The following is a 9,228-nucleotide window of genomic DNA, read 5'->3' as shown; positions in this document are numbered from 1 at the left end:
TATACGCCGGGACGTAAATTTTATCGGTGTTGGTTTTTCAACAAAATACGGACTTTTTTGACAATCCGGCTATTTAATTCACAAACTATTTTTACCAAAACTATTTTAATATTTTAATTAAATCCAAATTAAGACTAATGGGCCTAACTATGAGCTTAATAGGTCTAAGCTTAACTAAGGGTTTTATTAATATATAATAAGCTAATTACCCCAAAACCTACCTATCAACTACACGCCCAAAGTCTGAAATTCTCTCCCAAAGACCTCAAATCACACGGCACACACCATCACCAATTTGAAGGAGAAAAATCGAGAAGCTCAAGGGGAAGTTCAAAGCCAAGGTTTTGTCCCGTTCTTCGTCATCGTCAACGATTAATCGTGCGTTAAATACGCCAAGACATGCCTATTCTTTCTTTCAAAACATCATCACACCATAGTATTTGTTTATGCATGATTTTTTAGGAAAAACATAGAGCACAAAGTTAACTTTTCGTAACTACATGCTTATGTGTTCTAAATTGGTGTTTGTAATTTCCAAATTCATGTTTTTATTTTGTTTAAGGGGCTGCCATGGATATGGTATTAATATAGAATGGTTTATATCCAAAAAAAACATGATAAATAATAAGGAAATATCAAGCTGGAACAGAAGGGGAAAAGTTAGAACAAGAGTCGTGAGTTTGTGGAGTCTTGTGTGCACGTGGTGCTTGAGGGGGCTTGATTGTTTGCATGGGGCTGCGGCTGGGTAGAGGTTGGGCTAGGTGGTCTGGGAGATGGCTTAGGATGGTCCAGTGAGGGGTAGGGAGGTCTGGGTCAAGGTGTGTGGCTTGGTCCAACGAGGGCCGAACAAAACGTGGGGGCGCAGGGGATGGAGTCGCGCGTGCTGTTTTCTGATGCAGGTTCTTCGTGCGCGGGGTACAGGGCTTAGGCTGGTCTGGGCAGGGTCTGGGCGCGGTCCAGGGGTGGTCAGGATCGGCTGGGCTCGGGGGTGGCTCGGCTGGAGGTGACCTAATATACCTAGGAGTCTTGGGCGTGAGTGAATTTTATGCGTGGCTACTGGTTTCTCAAACAGGTGGTTTGCTGCGTGGCTTAGAGGCTCGAGCTGGGGTGGCTTGGGTCTGGGACTGGTCTAGGGTCAGTAGAGGTCATGGGTGGGCAGTGTTTAGATGGCTTGATGAGTCCTAAGGCAACTAGGGAACCTTATACGACAAGAACACCACACACCTACACACACGCATGCACTTGGGTTCAGGGTGCAGGAGGTATTTGGGCAGGCCAAGGCTAGGTTCAGGGGCTTGGTCAATAGGGTGCCTAGATGGGTTGGCTAGGGTTTGGCTTGAGGTGGCTCGGGTGTGGCTCGAGTAAATCGGGAGATGGCTCGGGTTGATCGGTTAAGGGTCAAAAACGAAAATTTAAGAACTAAAAATGAATCCATGGGTCCACGGGTGTGGCTCATGACTTGGAAGGGTAAAATAAATGATAAAAATGTTATGTTTAAAATTTGGGATCAAAATAATGAGTTTTGGATTTATCCGGGATTTAATCGCCGCACGAAACGCTAATTAACGAGTTAATTGAAAAGCCTAGTTTTAAGCCTTATAAAATTATGAAAAATTATATTTAAGCTTAAATAATTATTATAAGTCTAGGTTTTTAATTTGGGAATTTTATATTAAGGTTTGTTTTAATTCGGAATTAATACGTCACATTTAAAGATTAATTTAAAAGTTCTCGATTTAAGCTAAATAAAAATATGAGAAAATTCATGTAAGCGTAAATAGTTATTTGGCACATGTTAAAGTCAATGAAATTAAGAAAATGTCAAAAACAGGAAATTTTACGTCCAGGGGTAAAACGGTCTTTTTACACCTAGAAATTAGTAAACGTCATGGCAGAGTCCTAAATGCTATTTTATATGCTAATATGATTATTTTCAATGATTATGGATGTTTATATGTTAATATGTCAATTTTAAATGTTTATGGATTTTTAAGACGTTAATATGTTTAATGTTTTATGATTTAATATGATAAAATGTTTATTTTAAATGTTTATGATTTAAATGTTTATTTTAAACGTTTATGATGTTAAAATGTCTATTTTAAAATGTCCATGGAGGTTTATGATTTTTAATACGTTAAGTTATGATTTTTAAAAGTCTATGATTTTTATGATTTAAATATGGGCATTTAAAAGACATGTTGCATGCTTGGTTTCAAAATAAAATGATATTATATGCATGTTTTTACTAAGTGCTGGAAATACGACATGTTGAAGGACGTGAAGGGATTGTGACTAAATATGTGATATGCTGGAAATATCGTGAGGGTTATGTCTCAGTGGGAGCTCGACGATCGTATTTCTATTAATACAAATACGAATGCGAATACGAATACGTGATACAAATACGAATATGTTAATACGTTGGCCAAGGCTCAGTTGACGGGTGAGAGTGTCGCTGGAGTCCCCGCCGCCCAGTACTGTAGTTTTCTCTAGATGGATCCATCGCCCAATACCATCAAGAATACGAGTCACAATCACGATCTGAATTCAACAAACACGAACATGAAGATGAATATGAATATGGATACGAATATGGATATGAATATGAATATGTATATGTGTTATGGTTATGTTTTTAAAAATGTTTAAGTTTAAAGTTTATGCATTATTAAAAAAATGATATTTTAAGTACAAATATTTTTTACTGTTATATGTTAACTGTATTACGTATTACTTGTTATCAATGATAGGACGTGTTGAGTTTTTAGACTCACTAAGTGTGTTGATGCAGGTGATATAAATGACTATGATATTGGAGGTCTTGACGAGTGACTTGCTGGACTGTCGGTGCACATAACCCGAGGATCAGCGCTTCTATTTACGCATTTAAGTTTATGATTTTAAGTTAAAGATTTTTAAGACTATTTATTTATGCTTTTTGAGATATTTTTGAGAGGTTTAGTATGAGTTATACTTTTCAAACTTATTGTTTTTTTTTTTTTGGGTTTGGTAAAATAGTTGACGATTTCATTTTTGACTATTGCACTTGATTTTAAAATACAAATTTGTTATTTTAATGGGTAAAATATTTTATAAAAATATTTTCATATGTTATATGTCATGGCCGAAAATTGAGTGTTTATAAAAAAAAAATTTCTAGTACTTTTAAAGCAATAAAAAGGGCATACGTTTCACTAATTGAATTTATATATTTTTGATAATTCAAGAGATTGAATCACACATAGAATTAAATGAATTAAGTTGTAGTTGTAGCTGAAGGATTTGAGCATGAAGTAGTTTTGTATCATATTTTGAGACATCATATATGCACTTTAAGTCATATTTATATGAAATAATTGTTAATTGGCAAGAAGTTAGTTCATGAAAAAAAAAGAAACAATCTATAACTTTTCTGATTATCTTTCGATGCGAAAATACGGAAGATGACGACTTAGGGATGATTTAGGCTATCCTTGGACTGTTTGAGACTTTCGATCCTACCCTATGCATAATTCTTATCTCTAGTACCCTTTTTGAGCCTAATAAATAGAATAAAGTGTGTCAGGCATACATTTGACATACAATTAGGTCTCATTCGTATTCCTTGAAAATCCAATATCAACTACCAATTTTAGCTCATACATTATTCCTCTACCTTAATTTTGAGAGAAATATACCTCTTTGGCGCTTTAAAATTTTCAATAACTCCAATGTTTTGACAATAGATAAGAAGAATTGAAGAAGTTTGCAAAAAAAAAAAAAATCATGAAGAAAGGGAAGAGGATTGATGAAAAAATATAATGATAAAAGAAAGGAGGAGGAATGAATGTTGTATGGTGAGATGATTGAAAATAAATAAAATGAAATGTTGTTGAGGGCTGAAAAAAAATGAAGAAGAAAAAATAGCTGAAGTAAGATGACAAAAAAAAATGTTGGAAGAAGATCAAAGCTGGAGTATTGTGGAAACAAAACAACCTGAATGAAGGAAAAAAAGATGGGGAAAATTAACGAAAGTAGGAGGAATATAAAAAAGATGGAAGATGAAAATATAATAATAAGCTGGATGATTAAAATTAAATAATGAAAGTAGAAAGAAGATTAAAAAAGTTAGATGAAGTCTGATGAATTTCAATAAGGGGAGGAAGTAAAAGATGAAGGAGTGCGCTATATGAATAAATTATTTATTTTCTCTCATTTTGTATCTCCATACCTTTATTATAGCCGTGAGCCGTCGCGTAACATTATAAAATGAAAGACCGATTGACCAAGTCATATTACTCCAACGTATAAAATCAGACACGATCTATAAAATATGTGCTCATGAAGAGTTTCTTAAAAAAAAATCAGAAAATATGAGCCCTCATCGAACTAAAACACATTTGAGGAATATGAGTTTTTATTTCCACACTACACACGTCTCATTATCTTGTTCTAGTGAATGTTTGAGTTTTGAAGTTGTAACGAAAGTGAATTTTATGATTTTCGAAGTATGATCCTTTAATTGAGTGTGATGGAATTTGATGGGTAAAAAAATGTTGATTCTGACATTTTTGTGGAGAAAATTGAATATTTATCTTTTATATTTTTTTTTCCGATTTATTCGACAACGAACAAAGGCTAAGAGAGAGAGAGAGAGAGAGTGTGTGTGTCTGTCTGTGTGTGTGTGTGTGTGTGTTTGTTGGGGGGGGGGGGGGGGGGGATGTTGATAAGCTGAATCATATAGATATTGGTTTTATTTTATCATTTTCATGCTTAAATGATAATTTTATAACTTATTTCGTTTTTATCTTGAGTCGTTGTCTCCTATCTTGTGTTTATTTGAATTAATTTTATAAGATTTGTATATTTGAACAAAAGTATAAAAAAACATAATTTTGAAGTTAATATGATTTTACAAGAATTTTAAGGGCAACAGAATATTGCAAATAAGGAAATAAAACAATAAAAGAAATTTTTATTCTACTTAAGTGTAAACGCAATGGAAGAAAAAATAAAGAAGGAGATGTAAGGTACAAAATGCGATAACGTAATCCAACTGCATACGAATCTAGGATTAATAAAAAAAGGTTAATTAAATTAATATAATTACATTAATTAAATGTGGTAGGCATGTTTACATGTTTAAAATATGGTTTTCTATTAGAATGCATAAAACTGTGTTTTTAAAGATTATTCGAGATGCGATCGAGTAACGGAGCCCGGGGACCATAAATAAAACGAGTGAAGAAAAAATATCTCAAATACAAATATTTGGATAATAGTGTTTGATTATGATAATGTTTGTGAATACTTAAAATATAAAATTCATGTTCACTTTTTTAACATTTCAAACACCACCTATGTATGAAATCAAATTACATATTTAAAAAAGATTAAAACTTAATTCTAAATAAAATAAATAAATTTAAATTATTGCAGCACATTTCCAAATTTGAAATTGTACCACCAATTAAATTTGATTTCAAACTCTGAAATGTACCGCAAGTCTGCAACAAATGTGAAGTTTTTTATTTAAATTTTAAATTCTTAAATTTAATTTAAATATTTTAAAATTTTTAATAAATTTTTTATTCTTAAAAATAAAGTAAAATTCAAAATTTACTTTGTGAGGTATGTTGGCTTAAAGGGGGACGACACACAAGTTCATAGATAGAGGCAAATCAACCCACTTTCATATGCTTATGCACTAAACATCTAGTTTGCAGGCAGTAATCTAGGGTGTCAAAATCAGACACGATCTACCAACCCGAAAAAATCAGGTTTGTGTTTAAAGTTTTCGGATTCTGGTCAGATCGAGTTGGACCCCGATAGCTGACTCGAAAAAAATGATCGGGTTGGGTTGGGTAGTTGAACTGAAAATTTTATTTTTATTTTTTTAAAAATATAATTAATAAATATTGCCTACTTTTTTATATATTGTATGTCTAAAAAATATTTATTGTATATTTATATCATAAATTTTTATAATTCAATATTTATTTTGAATATTTTTTTATTTGATTTAGTAAAATAATATTTTATTTTTCTACAATTAGACTTTCAAATTTAAATAATATATATGAGGGAGATTTTGTTATTATGTATTTAAATTAAAATATTTTTTTAATTTTATTTAATTTTCTTTAAAAAAATTTTAAAAAATTCAAAATCGAGTTAATTGGGTTGATTCGGGTTCGGGTTGAGAGTTTTCGGGTTGGATCGGGTTCGGGTTGATCAATTTTTGAATAGTACTATTGCTCAACCCGATCCAACCCACCCAACCCATCCGAATTGACATCCCTACCGTGGGTCAATAAAAATATATGTTCATTTAAAATTTAAAATAAAAGAGATTTTGACTTTTTTAAATCGAGAAAAATGAGTTGACTCCCTGTTAGTTAGGTGAGATCATTAATTAGTTAGTTAGATTTCATTTTTTTAAAAAATATTTTTAATTGATCTCGTCTCAGATTTCAGGGTTTCATTTTAGTTATTTTTGTTTTCTTCACAGCAAAATAATCAAAAATCAACTGAAAATTTGAAGATTTGTAAGAGAAGTAAGTATACTCGTAATGATATGTTGTAGTAACTAGATTTGTTTCAGTTTAGTTCTGGTTGTTTTTTGTTAGAATTTTTGTAGGTGGAGTTAGCGTGAATATTTACAGTCGAGCAAGGTAGTGTGGGTTGAGTGTGCTAAGTGTGTGGGTCTCGAAGATGGATGGAGTGTGCTGGTGTGGGGTCGAGTGTGCAAATTTGTGTGGGTCTAGTATGGTCATGTGTGCTGATGTGTGGGTCGTATGTTGGTCGAGAACGTGTGGGTCACGTGTGTGGGTCGAACATGTGTGTTGACTCGGCCCAAATCTCGACCTAAATCTCGCCCCATCACCCTCGACCCACAGGTGGGTCGAGCTCTTCACACGTCGACCCAGGTGTGAAGAGTGGGCCGAGCTCTGGTCGAGTTATGTTAGCTTGTAATTCATGGGTCTAGTGATGTGTATGTGTTGCAATTCATGGGTCGAGTGTTGCTTGTTGTGATATCTTTAAGGTAGCGATGCGACGCTGTATAGGTAGCGCCTAGGCGCTTGAGCTTTGCAAATTCAGGCGCTGCGGCGCTATTTTGTAGCGCCTAGGCTCTCATTTCTTTCCAGTGACGCTTCACATAGCATATTCTTTTGAATAAATAATCTTGTCTCTAATATAATATTGGATCTAATAATATGTCTTATCTATGTTTTGTAGGTTATGCCAACCGTTGTTGTCTTTGAGTACAATGGAGAATGGGAAATTAAAGAAGATAATATATTTAAATGACGTTCATGGTCGAGTGGTAAGTGGGCAACCATTCTTTTGGATTATGATATTTGTTCAATGGAATATATATAAAGAGAGATATAACGAATTATGAATCTAGTCGGCACAGAAAAATTGAAATTAAGTTATCTTCCTGATGTGAAGCATTGCAATATTCGTCCAATTTATATTGAGGATGATAATGATTTGAAAACATACTTATATTTTAGATGTGCAAAAGAAAGAAATGTAATTCATTTCGAATTTGAAATCAATATTGTTTCTCTTGATATCGTTGAAAGTGAAAATATCATGTCAGCGGATTTAAATTTGACTCATTTGGATGATATTGTGTCGATAATGAAACATATCTGTATGATCACCATTTTGATAGAACTTTTGTCTCCAATTACCATTGTACTAATAATGATGTATTGGAAGATATCAATACTTCATGTTCAACTAAAAATATGGAAGAGAATGATGTGAGAAGCCGAGAAAATGATGTGGTGGACATAGATACAGTGCATGTGGATGTAGGATGATAATGATGTCATGCAACAAACTTACATCAACCACATCAGTGTAACTCATGATACTGAGATTCATGTTGAAGTTAACAATTATACATATTCATTTACCAATGGTTCCAACCTATTTATTGGTCAAAGATTTTCAAGCAAGACTGAAGTGAAGAAAGTGTTATCCAAAATTGCTTTGAACTCGTCTTTTGACATTGAAAGTGCCAAATCTTCCCCAAATATCTATTTGGTTCGTTGTGTGACTAAAGGCTGCAGTTGGAGAATTTGGACTTCAAAACATGAGGACTCAAAAGATTTTGTGATTCGTACATACTGCAACACACACAATTGTGACTTGACAGGAATGCGTAAAAAGAATCGACAAGCAAGCTCATCTGTCGTTTGTGATATTTTTGTAGAGAACTTTCGGGGGCAACAAAAAATACCTCAACCAAAATCTATTATGACAATGATGCGGAATAAGGAGGTTGACATTACCTATTACAAAGCCTTGAAAGGCAAACAACTTGCTCATGATATTTAGAGGTGATACTGAAAGAATTTTTGCTATTCTGCCTTCATATTTGAAAATGGTCAAGAGAATGAATCCAGGTAGTATAATCGATTTAGTAGTAGATGAGCATAATAGATTCAAGTGTTTGTTTTTAGCATATGGCACATGTGCAAGAGGATATAGATGCATGAGAAAAGTCGTATATATTGATGGTACATGAATGAAATGAAAGTACGATTGTACTTTACTTGTGGCTTCAGCACAAGATGGAGATTTTCATCAATATCATTTGCCTTGGGGTGTTGTTGACGTAGAATCCATTGCTTCTTGGAGTTGGTTTTTGATGAAACTCTTGGAAGTAGTGGTTGATGAGGCAGAGTTGGTGATTATCTCAGACAGACAACCAAGTAATCATTGCTACGGTTGCTGATGTTTACAAAAATGCACATCATGGCCATTGTATTTGACACTTGTCACAAAATATGAAAATTCGTTGCAAAAAGAAAAGTTGTACCGAAATGTTTATGCATTTAGCAAAAATTTATAAGCAAACCGACTTTGAAGTGGAGTACGAAAAGTTTAAGAAAATATATCCCGATGCTGCAAAGTTTTTGGATGAAAGTGATTCATTGGATCGATGGACTCGAGCATATAGCCCAAATTCTCGGTATAACATTACGACAACGAATGGTGTTGAATGCAAGATTGCGTGAAAAAAGACAACTTCCAATCATTGCACTACTAAATTCTTTGCAGACATTGACTACTTCTTGGTTTTCAAGGTATCGAAATGCATCCGTCGTATCAACAACAAATTTCACTCCAACTGTTGAGTCGATTCTGCATGAAATGTTTAATAATGGTTGGAGATATCAATTTTATGAGCTGGGCCGTCTTGAGTTCGATGTTCGAAGTGCTACA

The 9,228-nt window shown here is 33.5% G+C and overlaps 1 protein-coding gene across 1 annotated transcript in view; it reads left to right on the top strand.

Moving 5' to 3' along the window:
* Window positions 1–5,621: 5,621 nt before the first annotated feature.
* The window catches only part of LOC140984318 (nuclear pore complex protein NUP133), a 28,079-nt gene continuing 24,472 nt past the window's right edge, over window positions 5,622–9,228 (top strand). The window contains exon 1 of the mRNA XM_073451634.1: window positions 5,622–5,710. The gene's annotated coding sequence lies outside the window, so the exon portion shown is untranslated. The remainder of the gene's footprint in view (window positions 5,711–9,228) is intronic.

Source organism: Primulina huaijiensis, chromosome 9 (genome assembly GCF_012295235.1).
Source record: "Primulina huaijiensis isolate GDHJ02 chromosome 9, ASM1229523v2, whole genome shotgun sequence".
Classification (NCBI taxonomy): Eukaryota; Viridiplantae; Streptophyta; class Magnoliopsida; order Lamiales; family Gesneriaceae; genus Primulina; species Primulina huaijiensis.
The sequence above is the reverse complement of the archived record's forward strand: the minus strand, read 5'-3'. Positions and strand labels throughout refer to the sequence as shown.